Genomic DNA, 17,027 nt, shown 5'->3' with positions numbered 1-17,027 from the left:
GTCTCTCCTTTATTTCTATTCTTTGACTCTTTTCTTTATTCCTTTTTCCGACACCTCACCTTTCAGCAGAGATAGACAGAGTATTGTATTGTTGTTGTTTTCTAATATATAAACTCTAACAGCCAATTTTTTTAAGCAATTCTTGGTCTTGAGAAGTATAAATTTCCTGTCAACATTCCCTCATCAGTGGGTTCACATCATCATCATCATCATCGTCATCATCCCCCCACCCACCGCTCTCTTCTATTTCCCATCACTCTCCTCTACTTTCTCCTGAATCAGATGAGTTAAACTCTGATGACCTGCGAGCCGAACCGAATGACTCAAGTTTAACCGTAAGGTCACGGGTTCGACTCCAGCTCCCGTCCCTTGCCATGTGTCCCCGTCCTCGCCTCGGCTTCTCCTTCCTAAGTCTTTAAAAAACAATCAGATCGCTGGGGGAAGTCGGGGCTGTTCTCGGCACGCTGCTGTGCCACCTCTATTCCAAAGAAAAAGACTGGCTTCAATTAGATCCTCTGACTGTGATTAGATATTTTACCGGCTGTTACATAACAGAGAGGCAGAGTGGAGACCCTGACCACAGCTGCACCCCACACACACACACACACACACACACACACACACACACACACCTGCCAAAGGTCATTCAGACAGTATTGAATCATCAAGTGTGAATGAAACAAAATCATGAGTGAGAGATTTTAAGTTTCTGCAGTTTGTTTCACAATTGTTAAGTCAATTTCTCTCGTTTTACCCTCTTTTTAGTCATTCCTCAATTCATCTTTAATGATCAATTCATCTACTCTTCTTCTTTCTCTCTTTTTCTGTTTCTCTCGATTTATTAGTCTCTGCTACTGTTGTTTTCCCTACTTTTCTTTGTTTTAATTTACACTTTTGTGCCTCTTTTTCACGTATACAACAGCTTTTTTTGTCACTTTCCTATCTCCTCAGGCCCCCCATCTCCCTTTCTCCTTCCTCTTTATCCCTCTTCATCTCTTTTCTCATTTTTCTCTGTCTTTTCTTACTTTATTCCCTCGTTCAACACAGAATAAGGAACACGTCTCACGAGGGATTTCTGCCCACTTGGGATATTTCACTAAGTAGGATATTTCATTAAGTGCAGGTCTTTCTCTCTCTTTCTCTGTCCTTCGCTCCTTTTCAGCGTCTCACACTCGTTCTCTGACAACGGCTCAATGCTGCCGCCTAGCGGAGGAGAAACACATGGCAGCCGGCCAGAAAGAAAGGAGGAAAAAGGGAAATAGATTGGAAGGAAAGAAAACAGAACAAAGATAACATTGTTTTGATTTTCTCCTTTGTTTGGGTTAATGGTGTGCAGCTTTTGTCTTCCCCTTGTTGAAGTATTAGAAGGTTAGATTTGTGCACACATTGCCATCAGACACTGACAGCTCTCTGGTGAACACGCACCCACACTGACATCTCATACATTTTCTGCTGACATGAGAGAGAGGTTTAACACGCCTGAGAGGATGAGATGAGTCAATCAACTCTTTTAATTTCTTATCAATGCTTATTTGTGACTTTCTATGGCTCAATATTCGAGGGTGTCTCAATACTTTGTTGGCCACGTCTGCTTAAAAAGACTCTTGATCTCATTTTTAGGAGCCTTAAGTAGTGAATGAATAAGAACGCATAACTAAGGGCTCAAAAGGCTAGCAGCAGCAGCAGTTTTCGTGCCTTTTTTATTGTGACTGGGACAACCAGTGAATGCTTCCTTACTGTTGTGGGTTGCGGCGTCACTGTGCAGTTTGGAGACTTCAAATGTGAGTTAAAAATTGTTTGGTGAATCTGAAACCACGTGGAATAGAAGAAAAGCTACCATACTATTGGTAAAAAAAAGATCCATTTAATAGCTGTTCCGGAGCTTTCGATCGTATCACACGATGTTCCTCAGCAGATGGAGTTGACCAGTTGTGTGACTGGAATTGTAGATGTTCAAATTTCCATTTATCTGAGCACTTTAAGGAAAAGTTGAGTTGAACGTTCATTCTTGACATCTTAATTCTAATCATTTCATAATATCCTACTTTTGTATGTAGTATATACTGTAAGTGATTGCAGTTTTGTTGCAGTGTGTAACACAGAAAATCAATGATGCACCAAACCAAACACACACCAGCATATTTAAGGTCTTCCCAAGTGACACATTTGTGTACTTTTCCATGCTGAAAATGTATTTTTAGTATATGAATTAAAATTCTGAATAAATAATAAAAAATATCAGAGTACAATCGATACACTACAGTCAATAATAAGCTGTAGTGTATCGATCGAAGTACATTTATAAAGAGTAGAAAAAACCCCAATTTTCAGGCCTGACAAAGCATTAAAAACTCAAACATAAATTAAACTCAAATGCCAAAAGAAAAACAAACAAAAAACAGAATTTAAAGACGCAAAAAAACTTCTAAAACTAAATAAAGCAATGCTTTCATGTTCTATGTCAGTGTCTAGTCATTAATACGCACTAAGTGTAGTCTAAGTACATTTATAACCAACAGACAAAAACAAATCAAAAACAGAGATTCCAAGCCCCCCCCCCAAAAAAAAGAAATGTTTTGAAACTTGAATGAAAACTAAACAAAAATGCAGAAACATCAAAAACTACAAAACATATAACATTAAAAAAAGCGTGATCATAACACTTTCAAAACACTCAACATGAATCAAAGATGCACATAATATATATATATATATATATATATATATATATATATATATACATGAAGCATGTTCAACCTTAGCAAACATGCAAGTGACCCATGGATAACTGTAAAGAAAATACTTTACGTAATCCTCCAGTAAAACAGCCTTAAAGTACAATCCACCAAATTCATACACAGAAGATATATATATATAACATTTATATTATAATCAGATGTGTTTATTTTATGTGTTATTTGCCACCTACCATCCCAATGGTTTCACTTGGGTTTCACAATAAAACCCTGAAACTTGGCCTCACATTCAACTTTTGACCAAAATACAGTAGTTCAACACACACAGTTTGCAAAATTGCTGGATCAGAGTTACATAAAAACGTACTTTAGGAGAGGTGGTGGGAGTGTCAGTACCTTGGATAGCGTCACAGCACTGCAGATAGACAGAATCAAGCCATTTAGATCTTTCCTTAATATAACTACATAAAGAGACACTGAAATAGAAGTAAAACTCTGAGCTCACCAGTTTCTAAGAAGAAAATCTCCTCTGTCATAGTATGGACTGGTTGAACTCATACGGTTTTATTACTCTACTGCAGTTTTATTTCAGTGGACAAACCATGTTATTAAGGTCAGTTACATAGAATATTTGTGGCCAGGCAGCCAACACTCAATTGTATGAGAGGGTTAATACAGATTAGGTTTTGCTTTTATCAGTTAAACATTATTTCAGCCACCCAGCAAACACTTGAGCACACGCCACCCGTGGTTATGCTGAATTGGATGTTTGTTTCAGTTAGGATCATACATTATATCACTAATACCCAAGCAGAAATTCTTTATTGTGACCATGGGTATGACAGTGATGTAATAGACACATTTGGCAGCATTAAAGAAACCATAATCACAGAGGAAAACAGAAGTAACATTTTACAGTTGTAGCTGACCAAGGTGGAGCTAGTTTTAACTACTTTATATACAATCCAGAAGTTTAGTCCAGTGGTTCCCAACTTTGGGGTCTGAGGTAGTTAAGAAGCTCCCCAGCAGCAAGGCGCCAGGTGTGGATAAGATGATGTGGTTCTGTTGGCTTCATCAGACCTCGACCTTCAGCACGCACTGGGGTGGTTTGCAGTCACATGTGAAGAGGTCGGGATGAGAGTCAGCACTTCCAAGTCTGAGGCCACGGTTCTCTGCCGGGAAACGGTGGATTGCTCCCTCGAGGTTGGGAGTGAGTTGCTGCATTGTATGTCAATATATATTAGAAATCCTTACATGAAAGACATAGTCAGTTGAAGCTCTATAAACCTGATGCACATATATTATGGTCATTTAGGTCTTTGGGTCAGTAAATTTAAAATTTTGATCCCAACAAAAGGATCAAGTTCAGTTTAAATTCAAAGAGCTCTGGTTTGATAGAGTCACATGTCCAGAAGTGAATCTCAGAGTTTGTAGAGGAAAAAAAACCTCAAGTAGGAGAGTTGATGATGTAGATAAAAGCAGCTTTGTTTCATAGTTGATTCACAAACTTCTGGTGTAAACTTCCACTCTGATTGAACAGACTGTGGTGAGGTAATGCCTGTTTTCAGACTTCAGCAGAGGTTCAAACCAGCTCTGATTCAAATAGCTCCTGCATGTAAACACACAACCAAACTGCTGCCATCCTGAAAATCCTCTACTGGAGCTTTAGGTGACCTCATCCATTCCAGTACAAGGTCACAACCTCTTGTATAATGTGTCAGACTTCCAGTGTTTTCATTCCAGGTCTGGGACGGGAAGATTTGGCGGGTGCTTAGCCCATTAACGCCGTTATGTGTGTAAGTTAGATAATTACCGCTTTCGTGTGGCTGCTGCGCGAGTGTTTCTTTGTATAAGCAAAGATGCCTTATCTTTACATTCCACAGCTATGTCCATTTAAGCTTTTAACACTTTACCTAAACACACACACTCACTTTCCTCAGTTAGCCCAAGCAGAGACAGTGTGGGTGTGTGACAGTCAGCGAGGGAAATAAAAGAGTGTGTCAGTGTCTGTGAGAGAGTGTGTGTGTGTGATGATGCATGTGAGTTTTGCTAGCAAACGTATTTTCAATTTCCTCTGACCCTGGAACGACCTTTCACAGCTGAGGTGTTTAGCTTAGGCTTTAGAGGGCTTAGTGGGACACAGGAAGCGAACAGGAGCACACACTAACACGGCAGGAGAGAAGAAAGGGAGATGGAGGTGAGACGGAAAAAAAGGAAAGAGATTGATAGTTTGGTTCTATTCTGTCATATATATATATACATGACTTAGCTGCAAAAATATACACAAAACAAACAAACAAGTTTAATGTATTTACAAAGGCATACCAGAAAAAGTGATTTTTGCACCCTTGTAAACACTACAGAGAATAAATGGTAAGTAAAGGTAACAAATATGAGCTCCTGCACATTGTCAACAGTTATGGTAAATTCAATGCTTGAATTGAGGTAGGTACAGTATTTGTATCACAACATTTTTATATAAATATATCGATTAAGGTAATTGCTGAATGTATAGGCTTACCAGAGGTGAATGTTAGCAAGACAGCTAAGAACTTTGAGTTTGAATTTTGGACTTACCAGGAGCCTAATTTCTCCTCTTTTGGTAGAAGCCAAAAATAGGTCAACAATCCAGTGAACATCTACAATACAATTTAAGAATCGTTTACTACTAAGTCCCGAAAAAAGTTATTATCTTGTGATAATCAGGACTTCCGTACAGTCAGAAAAAAATCAGGTAGGCAGAGCTAACCACAGAACTCTTCTAATCCTAAACAATTTCTTTTTTCTATTTATTTATCTATTTAGTTTTTTAAAATACTGAGACAGGACTGATAGAGACTCTGTCATCCAAGAGAACATCAATGAACCACCCAAGAAAGTACAATAGAAGTGCACAATAAATCTATTCAGAGTGTAACATGTAACTCTACGTCTTCATTTAAAAGTTCTTGGAACACAAAACAGTACGGATAAACAAATTTTATGTAAAGACAAAATATAATAAAAACAATAAATAGCATGAAACACAGTCAAGATGTGATGCATAAAAATGAAACTTTACTCAATATTTAAAAAAAAGTAGAGTGAGGAGGAGAGTGCGAGAGAGTCAAAAACAACACAGGGGTTTTACAGTCAATAATGACCTCATTACCACACACACACTCACACACACGTGTACGTTAGTGGCACCCTGGTGACTAAACAGTCTGAGTTATATTAGAGCACTTACTGTCGTATGAGGTCAATGAGCTATGACATCATCACATACTGCCTGACTCACCAGATTTACAGTGAGATTCACAATAACACACTAATTTACAGGCAGCACAGTCAAACTTCTGGGGGTTTTCAACAAGTCAAATAACAACTTGAGATTCCACTGAACCCATTTTGCAGATATCATTGATGTTGTTGGCTGTTTTTTTTTTGTTTTTTTTGGTTTTGTGGGTGTTTCAACTCAAAAACAAGGGTAGGGAATTATGGGAAGTCACAGCCAGTGCGAACGGTCAGTGCCGGAGGGTTGCTATTATCTGTTGATGGAGCACAAGCGATTTACGAATTAGGACAAATTTAGGCAAGTTTGGCATGCTGTGGTGATAGGTTGGTGGGTGCTTAGCCAAAATATGTTGTTTAACCTCTTCAACCCTGACAGACTCGTGGAAGTAAAGTGTAAATGTACTCTTTTACAATCAAGTCCTGCATTGAAAAAGTACTCGTGGCCTAGAATGGCCCCTTACTAAGTGTTATTGGCTTATTTTTACTGATGCATTAACATGTAAGCTGCATTTTTATTTAGTAGCTGGTCAAAGTAGATCTTATTTTACTATTTTATAATACAGTTGGATAGATACATGTCACATAAGACTGAGATAATCAGTGTCGTACCTTTTCTTTTTTACCTAATATGATGCTTCAGAGGATACAAATCTCTTCATATTGGGGCCCATTATTTTCCTGTTATGATATATCTGTGCACATTTACCTCTCAGTACAAAATTACCAATTTATCTTGGGTGTTGGTCTTGGGTTTTAATATTTTACTCAATCGTAGCATCACACAGTTTGTGTTTGAAACATGCAGATAGTATGGACATTTCATTGTTTTTTTTCTGTTTTGGTCATATTGAAAGCCACATACTAGGGAAATCTGAGGGGAAAATCAGGTTTAAAGAGGATACATAGGCAGCTAAATAATAATTAAATTGGAGTAAACGTCAATTTGGACTTGCTTCACAGAGTGATAGGTTTTTGGACGTTCTGACTGTGGAAAAAGATGATCATCAGAAAGGCTTTTATTATGTTAACTTGAAATGAGTTAGTGAACCTTTTGCTATGTAATCACAGACTGCACCAATTAGCTTTGCACATTGTATCATCATTTGTGCTCTTAGGTAACCTCCATTAACCAAATAAAAGCTGTGTGTAGAACAGCTGGGCAGCTGAAGACCCAATGGTAATGAATAAACAATAAAGATTACCTGGCAGAGCTGAGGAGGACAACAACAAAACAACAGAAAAGTCACCGTGAAGAGAAAACACAGAAACAGAAACATTAACTGAATGAACTGAAACGGAGGTTTTACACGTGACGCTCATTGTTTTGGATCACCATGTGAGCATGGATTCAAATGCATTTACTATGCTGCTAATGAACTCTATCCTCATGTGCTTCTCTCAGTGTTAAAGGTGGGGTATGTGATTCTGGAGAAATCCAATACCATGACAAATACCATGATACAGAGCGAACAACGGCACAGCGACTAATGTAACTAACGTTAGCTAGGTTGGGGCTTAGCAAACTGGCTCCACAGTCGCTGCTGCAAAGCTAACAGCCAGGGAGGACGAGACGGTTTCCCAGAGCGAGCACAGCAGCTCCAGACAGCGATACTCACAACTCTCCTGCCTAACATCACAACCAATTTTGGCAAACTAGAAAGTAAGCTGAATGTCCGTGGGCAAGTCATTTAACACACAAATCATGGCTGGAAAAGTGTTGTGTGGCCCGGTCCGAGCCACTTTATTTATTTCCCATTTACAGAGCCAGGGCTATGTACAGACACCGGATTTTTTTTTTTTCAGCGCACACACTGAATGAACAGCTAGCTAGGAGATATTCGCTGAATTTGACAAAAAGACATGTATTGGATTAGAATCGCAAACCCCACCTTTACTGAACGCTACAGCTGCTCTTGGGCCTGTGGTGGCAGATCCAGACCTAAAAGTTCAGAAGAGAAAAATACAAAATAATAATTACATGTATTTATAGCACTTTCCAAAACAACATAACACATTTAGAAACATTGTCTTTGCAAGATAATTGTGCAGTCTTCTTTTTTCATAATTTATAGATTAAATTACCTGTGCCTTTAAAAAAAACAAAGACCAAAACTGATGAGAAGACACATTTTGGGGATAAAACACTATCTGTGCTGGGTTGGATGCCTACAGGATATGGGGTCAGTGACTAAATGTGGTTAAACAGTGCATGCAGATTCCTTGAGCTAATTAAGTACAAAGTGGACGCCCCCCCCCCTCGCCAAATTTTCTGGATCGGGGCTTGTGGGAAGACTTCTGAGTAAAACTAGGATGTGGGTTTTTTTTATGCTGCTCCACAAAGTTGGTGTGCGACAACTTAATTAGGGCCTCATTTAATCAGAACTGTGTGTTCCCAGCCATGGCTGCATGTCTGCAGGGGGAAGACAGCGAAGATGGCTCGGTTCAGTTTTTTTTGTTATTTTTCAAAAAACTGCTTTTGTGGACCGTGAGGTTGACAGGTTTAAACCCTCAGTCTTGTCCCTTCCCTCAAACATCACTGCTAATGAGCCCTTGAGCAGGGGTGTACTACTCAAGTCCAGTCACAGACTCAGGACGTTTTTTCTGTTACCTTCCTGGTTTTTTGGGGAGGTTTTGTTTTTTTGCCTGTCCAGCCCAGCGTCTTTAGCTGAACAGGACATGTAAGTGTTTTCTGATCTGACGCTACTATCGTCAGGGCGTCATTGCCGTTTCATAAATCAACCCATTTTCTGATCTTACAACGTTACGGTTGAAGTTTGGTTATGTTAGGCACAAAAACAGCTTAGCAGTAGGGAAAGATCGGTGGGGAACAGGAACGAACCAAGGTCTCCTGTGTTAAAGTCTGACATTTTGTTATAATAATGTTGAGCTACTCCCTCCTTTGCTCCTGATGAACAAGTCATAGTTCCTATGTAAACATACATTGTTTTTTGGCATCTCCTGGAATGACGTTTTTCATGGGAGGACAGTCTCCTCGCAGCAGAGGATTTTGGGCAACAGGTGTCAAATTGTAACCCCTAGACTATGTTCAGAACCACCTTTATATTCAAATTATTTACACATGAACAGTATCCATTAACAAACACACTGCTCTCGTAGGTGAAGACTATAGTTGTTGTAGCTCAAGCAGTTCCCAGATGACTCTACAAAGGCAGAGTCATGACCCGACAACTGAATTTAATTTAGCTGAAATGAGCAAATCTGAAGTGTCTCAGCTCATGGGAATCTTTTGCTGAGACGCTTTGTAATTTAAGATGATGAGACGCGGATGTTTTGACAAAACCTTTAACTCAGAGAACTCTAACTTGCAAAAATAAAACAGACTTAAAATGAAGCAATCATTATTTATGAGGAACCACTGGCTCCATTTGTTGTGATTTCTGAGTCATTTAACCAAAATTTAGTTCCTCCTTTCGAAGAGTTTTTGACTCTTTGGACGCCAAAAACTCCACAGGGAACCATTACGCTACTGGTGGGGACAGAGAATGGTTTAAATTAAGAAAATATCAGTTTGTGTTGGAGTGCGAGAGAGAGAAAGACAGACCTTAATCCACCCTTGTCAGCTGTTGCAGCGACATATGATGACGCAACAAAACTGAGGGATGAAAGTAGCTCCTTTGATGTGACAAATAAACCCTCTGATGAAGAAGCTGGGCGAAACAGAAGAGTGATGCTGGGAAGACAGAGAGGGAGCGACTGCACGTTTTAATGACAAAAACTCTGTGATAAATGGCAAGAAGAAATGAGGCGTGGAGGGGAAAATGTGACGACAATGACGCCAGAAGAGAGGGGTTCAAAACTGAACATGTACTGTAGGTTTCTCTTTTTTTACAGACCAGACAATCAACAATGAACGAGAATGGAAAAGACAGAAAAAGAGATGACAGACATGTTTAGAAACAGAAAATAAGAGGAAAACAAGAAGAGAGATGATCTCTGTTTTTTTCTCTTTTTCCTTCAAATTAGCACTTAATCTTTCTCCCCCATTTTCTCTTTAAGTCATCTTATTTGGTTTGTGTCTTTCTGTCTCTTTTTTTCATTCCCATCCCTCTCACGCTGGGTAAATTGTTCATCTCTCTTTCTTTCATGTTTATCCTTCCTTATCTTGTGCAATGGGTCAGTCCACTACTTTGGTCCAGACTGAAGCCACGTTGAGGCTTGTAGCAGACATTTATGTTGCCGTCAGGATAAATTGTAAAAACGTGGGTGGTCCCTTAACTTTTCATCTAGCACTGTCATCGGGTCAAAATATCTTTTCCTCCAATACTTTGGTTTATGACCAAATACCTGCAAAACTAGTGACATTCCCATCAGCCTTAGTTGTACAGCGTTAATTCGCAAATGTTAGCATGCTTACATACTAAACTAGGAGGGTGTGAACATGGTAAATATTATACATGCTAAACATCAGCATGTTAGCATTGTTACTATGAGCATGCTGACTTTAGCACTCACTTCTGTGCCTAAGTACGGCCTCACACAGCTGCTAGCATGGCTGTAGACTCTTAAGTTAAATTTACTTCCTCTGGCTTTCTATTTTTCTCTCCCTTTCTCCAACATACTGTGATGGCGGTTTGTACAGCAACTACGAAATAACCATCACACCTGTCATGTGAGGTTTTTCTCGGTTAAGATCAGGCACTCACTAGACGAAGAGACAGCGAATTAGGTCATCTCAGACCAGTTTTCAGGCTCTGCATTCATGTTATAATGGAGCCTCTTGCCTATATACACTTGCAACCCTGAGATTCTGATTTTGTTTGAAACATCCTGATTGTTAGCAAAAGTTGCATTTTCATTGGTTGTGTTGTAGTGTGATCAGTCAAATTACCCGATTTGTTTACTGATTGGAAATTATGACCAGATATATCTAGTTTTTTTGGGCTTTATACTGTACTCCAACACAACTTCATCTTGTGTTCATTTAGCCTCGGATAAATGATTTTGGTTAAGATCAGTGGAAAGTTTTGGTCATGGTTTTGCATACGTAAATATCAAAAAACAGCCAACATTACCACATCATGCAAATAACCAACATTTGTTTTCTTTCAATAAGTATGAATTTGCCATAAAACTAGTTTTCTGTCTCTCTCTTTCTTTCTCTAATGGATGGTGTGGATTACATCTGACAGATCGTCTGACCTCAGACTGGGCACTTACTGGGCAGCACCAAACAGCTCGTAACCCCGTCTGTGAGTCCTCGGGGTGTCAGATCTCACATGCTGGCAGTTATACTGTTTGGTGCCAACAAAGCGATACACACATCCCAAAACTATTAGTTTGCACTGCACAGGGGGCAAAGAGTGTGTGTGTGTGTGTGTGTGTGTGTGTTTTTCCAACAAGCTATTTACCACAAACATCATGAGGTACATAACACCCACTCTTTTGCCCTGTGACACACCCACACTGTTGTTAATCAGAGGTTTATAGTTTACACATGTAGCATCAGTTTCCTGTGATGAAACACTGCCATCAGCTAGAAAACATAGTTCATCAGGTCAATGTGATGTGTGTGTCAAAGAGTACGTATACTGTCGAGTGAGTTCATGATAATGCAAGCGTGTGTGTACATTGGTGTGTGAGTGTATTCAATGGTTAATTGGTGCATGGTATGACTGTGTGTTAAATTATGTTTTACAAGTGTTTGTATCTGACTTCAACATTCTGTTGTGCGTAGGTGAAGAGGCAAATAAAGACATCTGTGCTCAATAACTCAGCTGTGTGAGTGTGTGTGGGTGTGTGTGGGTGTTTTCCTGCATTCTGTAAATTACTTTGTTTATCCTTCACTCATCTTTTAACGTTTATGTCTCGAACTCTTGTTGTGTTTTATCATCCGCGATGGGAAAAGTTCAAACTTACCTAATTACTTTGAAAAGTACAGAGAGTTACTGTCATTATAATAACACAAAAAAAGTGACCGTTCTCATTAAGAGGAAGAACTCAACAAATTTAAGATGGAACATTTTGTTTATTTTTTTCTGAAGTTGCTCACAATAATGAAACAACAGAATCTAGTCACCTATAGTCAGAAAAAGTCAATGCAGCACTGAATATGTAGGTTTTTGGAGGCTAATTGTAATTGTTCTCATTCTTTTGTTATCATGGGCCAAGCTTTGGAAAACAGAAGAAGCGAGCTGGGAGAAAACAAGAAGACGGAAAATCACATCACTGTCACATCTGTGAGCAACAGGCACCTCCGCTGGATTTCGAAGGTGATAGAAATACAAACATGTTGTGCAGTTGGTAATAACATGGGATGATGTCCTACATCTGAGCTAAAAGACAACAAAAGCTTTAGAACTGCCCTTTGAGCCGTGAACATGGATGTATTAAGAGAGCTGGATATGGTGTCCCAGTGGCCACTTGCAGTACTGCAACTGTTGTAGACCACCGTTAAAAAGAGACGTCTGTAAAACCTTTGTCAGGACACAACTGCAATTACGTAAGGTTAATGATTACACTTTCTATCATCTGTTTTTAAACCTTAAGGGTTTAATATTTGTAACACTTCCCCAGCACCTTGAAAAGTTTTTAAGTGCATGACGTCATCTCATTGTAAAGTCTACGGGACAAGCAGGCAGTAGGTCCGGGGAAAGAAACACTAAGAACGCTAATGTACTCGATTTTAACAACTTTTATGTGTAGACAGGTGGCTGCGACACGAGCAGCATTGTTCACATATCTGCCTGCGTACTTTGAGCGCACCTGGAGGATTAAAAATACATCCAGTAGGGGGCAGATCAGAGCCAAATCATCCAGAATAACACCAAATGATCTGCTTTGTCTTCCTTTTTTCATTAGTTCAGATTCTGCTGCTGATCTTTCACATCCTGATATAATGATATTTTATATATATATAATGATTTTCAAATGTATTATGGATATAATGTGTTGTATGGACCACAGGAGGAAGAAAACGTCTGCTTGGCTGAAGCCAATGATGATCCCAAAGAAGTCACCTGTCAGCAGACATTGCTTCACCACCTGCGATGCTTCTGAGGAAGGCCAAACTACGGCCCAAACTGTCGAAGGTGAACAAGAACACACAACTAGTTTTAAAATGAGAAATTGTTTGTCTAAAAATATTTGTCTACTCTTCCTTCAAAGCAGTCTAGCGGTCCGATGTGGTAAATCCTTGAAATCTTGATGTCGAAACTCATTGCAGGGGTGTAACACTATAAAACAGTCAATTTGATTTAATTTAGTTGACCTCTAACCCTAACCCCAAAAGGAAGGGTGAGTGTTAAAGGGTTAAAAAAAAGTTACAAGAAACTAGTAACCATAGAGTAATGGGCTTTAATTCATCTTATGTTTCATTGACATGGCATGTTTCTAAACACACAAAGTTCTTAATGTACCACAACGTAACTATAATAGTAAAAAAAGAACAAATTAGCAATAAACGCATGTTAGTCTGTGTTCACTAATGCTGCTCATTTCCCAGAAACCATATCGATAATCAGTTAGTCAGTTTCCCAGCTGGATAACTGTCTCTCTCTCTATCTCTCCTTGCTCTCTCTCACTCACTCACACACACACACACACACAGAAACACACACATTTCCGAAAATTTCCCCAGAGAGGTCTGTATCGAATCAGATCTAAAACGGCAATTACAGTAATGCCGCCCGACACTTTTATGTTTTTGTATTCACAGTGAATACCAGGGGGAAAAACGAGCAAACACACACACACGTCATAACAATCCCCAAAACACAGAGCTATCAGGTCTCTGCTAAGCCTTAATAATGGGCTCCATTATAATTCAGCGTTCTTCATATGTGGTCAGGAACAAAAAAGGAATGAAAAACTGGCAGGGCTTCACACACACACACACACACACACACACAGTAGTAGTTTTTCAGGAAGAAAGAGAATTTGCTGGTCAGGCCGCAGCTATTTTGGGGGAATATTAGTAAAACTCACTGTGGATGAAAACTGAAAGAGATGAAGAGATAGGAGATGGGAAGATAGAGAGATGAGAGAGAGGAAGAAAAGAAGGGATGGAGAGTTTCAGAGGATCGGACCACAGGCATCCAGAGAGAGTCGAATAATGCAGTCGTCCTATAAATCAGAGGACATTTCCAGTTTTAAATCAAGTTACTGTAACAAATCTTTTCTGGTGTGTCATGTGCTGGTGGGGGAAAAAAGTCTTCCAAGTCGGAAAAATTAATTCCCCACTTGATATTTTGGGCTAATTATGATCGTTTTAGAAAAGAAAACAAGTAACCAAATGCACATTAATGTTCATGTTTGCTAATTATGTTCAGTCATAAATTTAAATACTGTTTGATGGCGAGCAGAGACAAAGTTTGAACAAATGAAAATCTGTACGTAATCGACCGTTCTCTAAATCCTGCCCCCAAACAGCAAGTTTTAAATCAGAGCTTAGCAACCGTAACTAGGCAAATTAGGCCGGTCAAGCTTTGAATTCACATGCCGAAACTCGGCAGCTATACTCGATATCTAAAGAGTTTGAAGGGTGGTGTCTTTTTTTTTAAGTCTTTACTAAACCAAAAACACAGGCAAAAAGTGTAAGGAATTAATCAAACTGTGTTTTTCTTCTCTAATGTAAGCTAAAAATATTAGCTTGCCCAGCTAACCAGCTAGCTACAGTAGTAACCTTCTGTAGCATTATTTCCAAAGGCAACTGGGACATGTCATAAGCTATCTACAATACTTTGTGGGGTTACAGGTTATGTTTTTGCCTTTTCAGGACTGGAACAGTGTGGGAGCCAAGAAGCTAGTAAATCAGAGTTTAGGCTAATGTTGTTTGGTTTGGGGAAGTTTGCCAGCTACTCCAGCCAGACCTGCATTAGGTAGCGTTACATTAGCCAAACTCATCTGCCAGTTCTTATCCTTAAATCCTTTCCTGTTGTAAAAGTAAAGCATGCTGTTTGAAAATATGAACATTAAAGTATAAAACTAACCACTGTGTTGCTTTACCAAGTAGGGTTTTCTATCATATTATTTGCATGTCTTCTACAGTAGGTTAGCCTACATGGACCTTAAACTGAAGAGCGTGCAAGCGTTTTGCCTGCAGCTTTAGCCTTTATTAAAAAAAAATTATTAATTTTAGCATTACATTAGTCGTCATGTGCATATAAGACCCTTTTACAGTTTTCTCACAGAGTTTTAGTGTTATTAGTTTACGCTAGTTACCTAGCTAGAGCTGATAAAATATTTAAGTGACAGTTGTCGTTTCAACCAACAAATTTGACGGTCTTCAACTTGAAATGAGACTGTTTTTATTTACTTCTGTGGGAAGATCTATTGTTTCAAAATTAACTATAAATTTTGATGGTAAATCAGACACCATTATCATTGTTAACTGCATATGTGCTATTCTAGGATGAAGCACTTGACAGGCGTAGCAACAGTAACTAAGGGGGACGGGGCTTAGTGAATGGTCACTTGAAGCAATTTGAATGTTCAAAAGTTGTTTCAAAACATTACAAAGGTGACCGTCATTTACCCAGTAGCTAACTTTGCTTTTATTTTCAACAAAATAACGCAAATAAAAGTGTGCAACTCCAGAGTTCAATTACACAACGTGGACAGGATGAACATTTGAACATGAATGCAACACAAGCTGAAGAAGAAACAGATAAATTTAGACCCAAAAAAATGGGGGGAAAAGTAGACTAATCAGAGGAATGGAAACTTACAAAGAAGTGGAGAAAGAGGAGTGGAGCTAAAAAAAACATAGGATACAGAGATTTCAATATAAGTATTATATGTTATTTTATTAGTAGTAGTGGTATCTTAGTTGAATATTAACAATAGAGAGACATGAAAGCGGAGAAGGCGAGAAAAAGGAATAAAACAGAAATAAAGTGACTGCAGAAATCAAGATTTTGAATGAAGAGAAATAAAACTTGAAAACAGGGAAAAAAATCAAATAAAAAGAAGAAAATCTAAATAAATTTTTGTCCTTATCCTAAAAAAAATGTAAAGATGAAAGAGAGAAAGTGAAAGTTACACTCACAGTTGGTGTTTCTATAACCTTTGACCCCTCAGGCTCATCAATAACCAGGAGGCGAGGAGAAGTGTGTGTGCTGTCTCATCCATCTTCATTAGACCTCAGTGTGTGTGTGTGTGTGTGTGTGTTTGGTATAGCAGTGTGGTCAGTAGGATTCATTCATGTAAGGAAACAGTTTGTTAAGAAGTGAAAAACATAAATTAAGTTTTTTGAAAATATAACGATGATGTAATGATGTGTTGGTTAGTTTTGTGGGTTTTTGAGCCTTTTAAAACCCACTCAAGGTTAGAGTTTAACCAGCTTTTCATTTACCAAACACACACACACACACATACACAAAGATCAACCACATATTATGCCAGTTTTGTGTTATTCTCTCTCCATATCTTTGTATTGCCCATTCATCTCTTTGTTTGTGGAGGAAGAAACGTTTAGCACACTGATATCTGATGGACTGATTATTTAACTCTCTATCTCACACACAGGAGCCAGACGATATGCAAACCAGACCCAAACCAGGAAGTGATGGTGGTGTTGAAAGCTTCGCCGCCATGTACAGGTGTGTGTGGACAGAATCACTCTGGTATAGATAACAAAAACTTCATGTCGCTCTTTCTCTCCTTATTTTTACTGCACAAGTTTTCCCTCACCTTCATCCTATTTTACAAATTGCAAAAGTCTGCTCTCATTGGTTCTCTCAGGTAGTGAGTTACAATTTTCTATTTAATACCATGTTTACCAGACAAGACAATGAACAGAAACTACAGCAGTAATGACAAAAGACTAATAAACATAGTGAAAACTGTGTTAAAAAACAGTATATATAAATATAAATAAATTGGGCGATTATTTCACATTATATTAACACTATCATTGTATGATAGTGGTATGTATGCATCATTTTATGTGGTGCTTAAAATGTATATAAATGTTAAACCGCTGCAGTTAGCCCTTTGAAGTTAGCATAATTTAGGGCTCACAGATCCCCTTAAGAAAATTCAAAAAGAAACAAAAACATAATTAATTACTCAGAATAAAGAAAGTAACTGCAGTTT

Source organism: Siniperca chuatsi, linkage group LG22 (genome assembly GCF_020085105.1).
Source record: "Siniperca chuatsi isolate FFG_IHB_CAS linkage group LG22, ASM2008510v1, whole genome shotgun sequence".
Lineage (NCBI taxonomy): Eukaryota > Metazoa > Chordata > Actinopteri > Centrarchiformes > Sinipercidae > Siniperca > Siniperca chuatsi.
The sequence above is the reverse complement of the archived record's forward strand: the minus strand, read 5'-3'. Positions refer to the sequence as shown.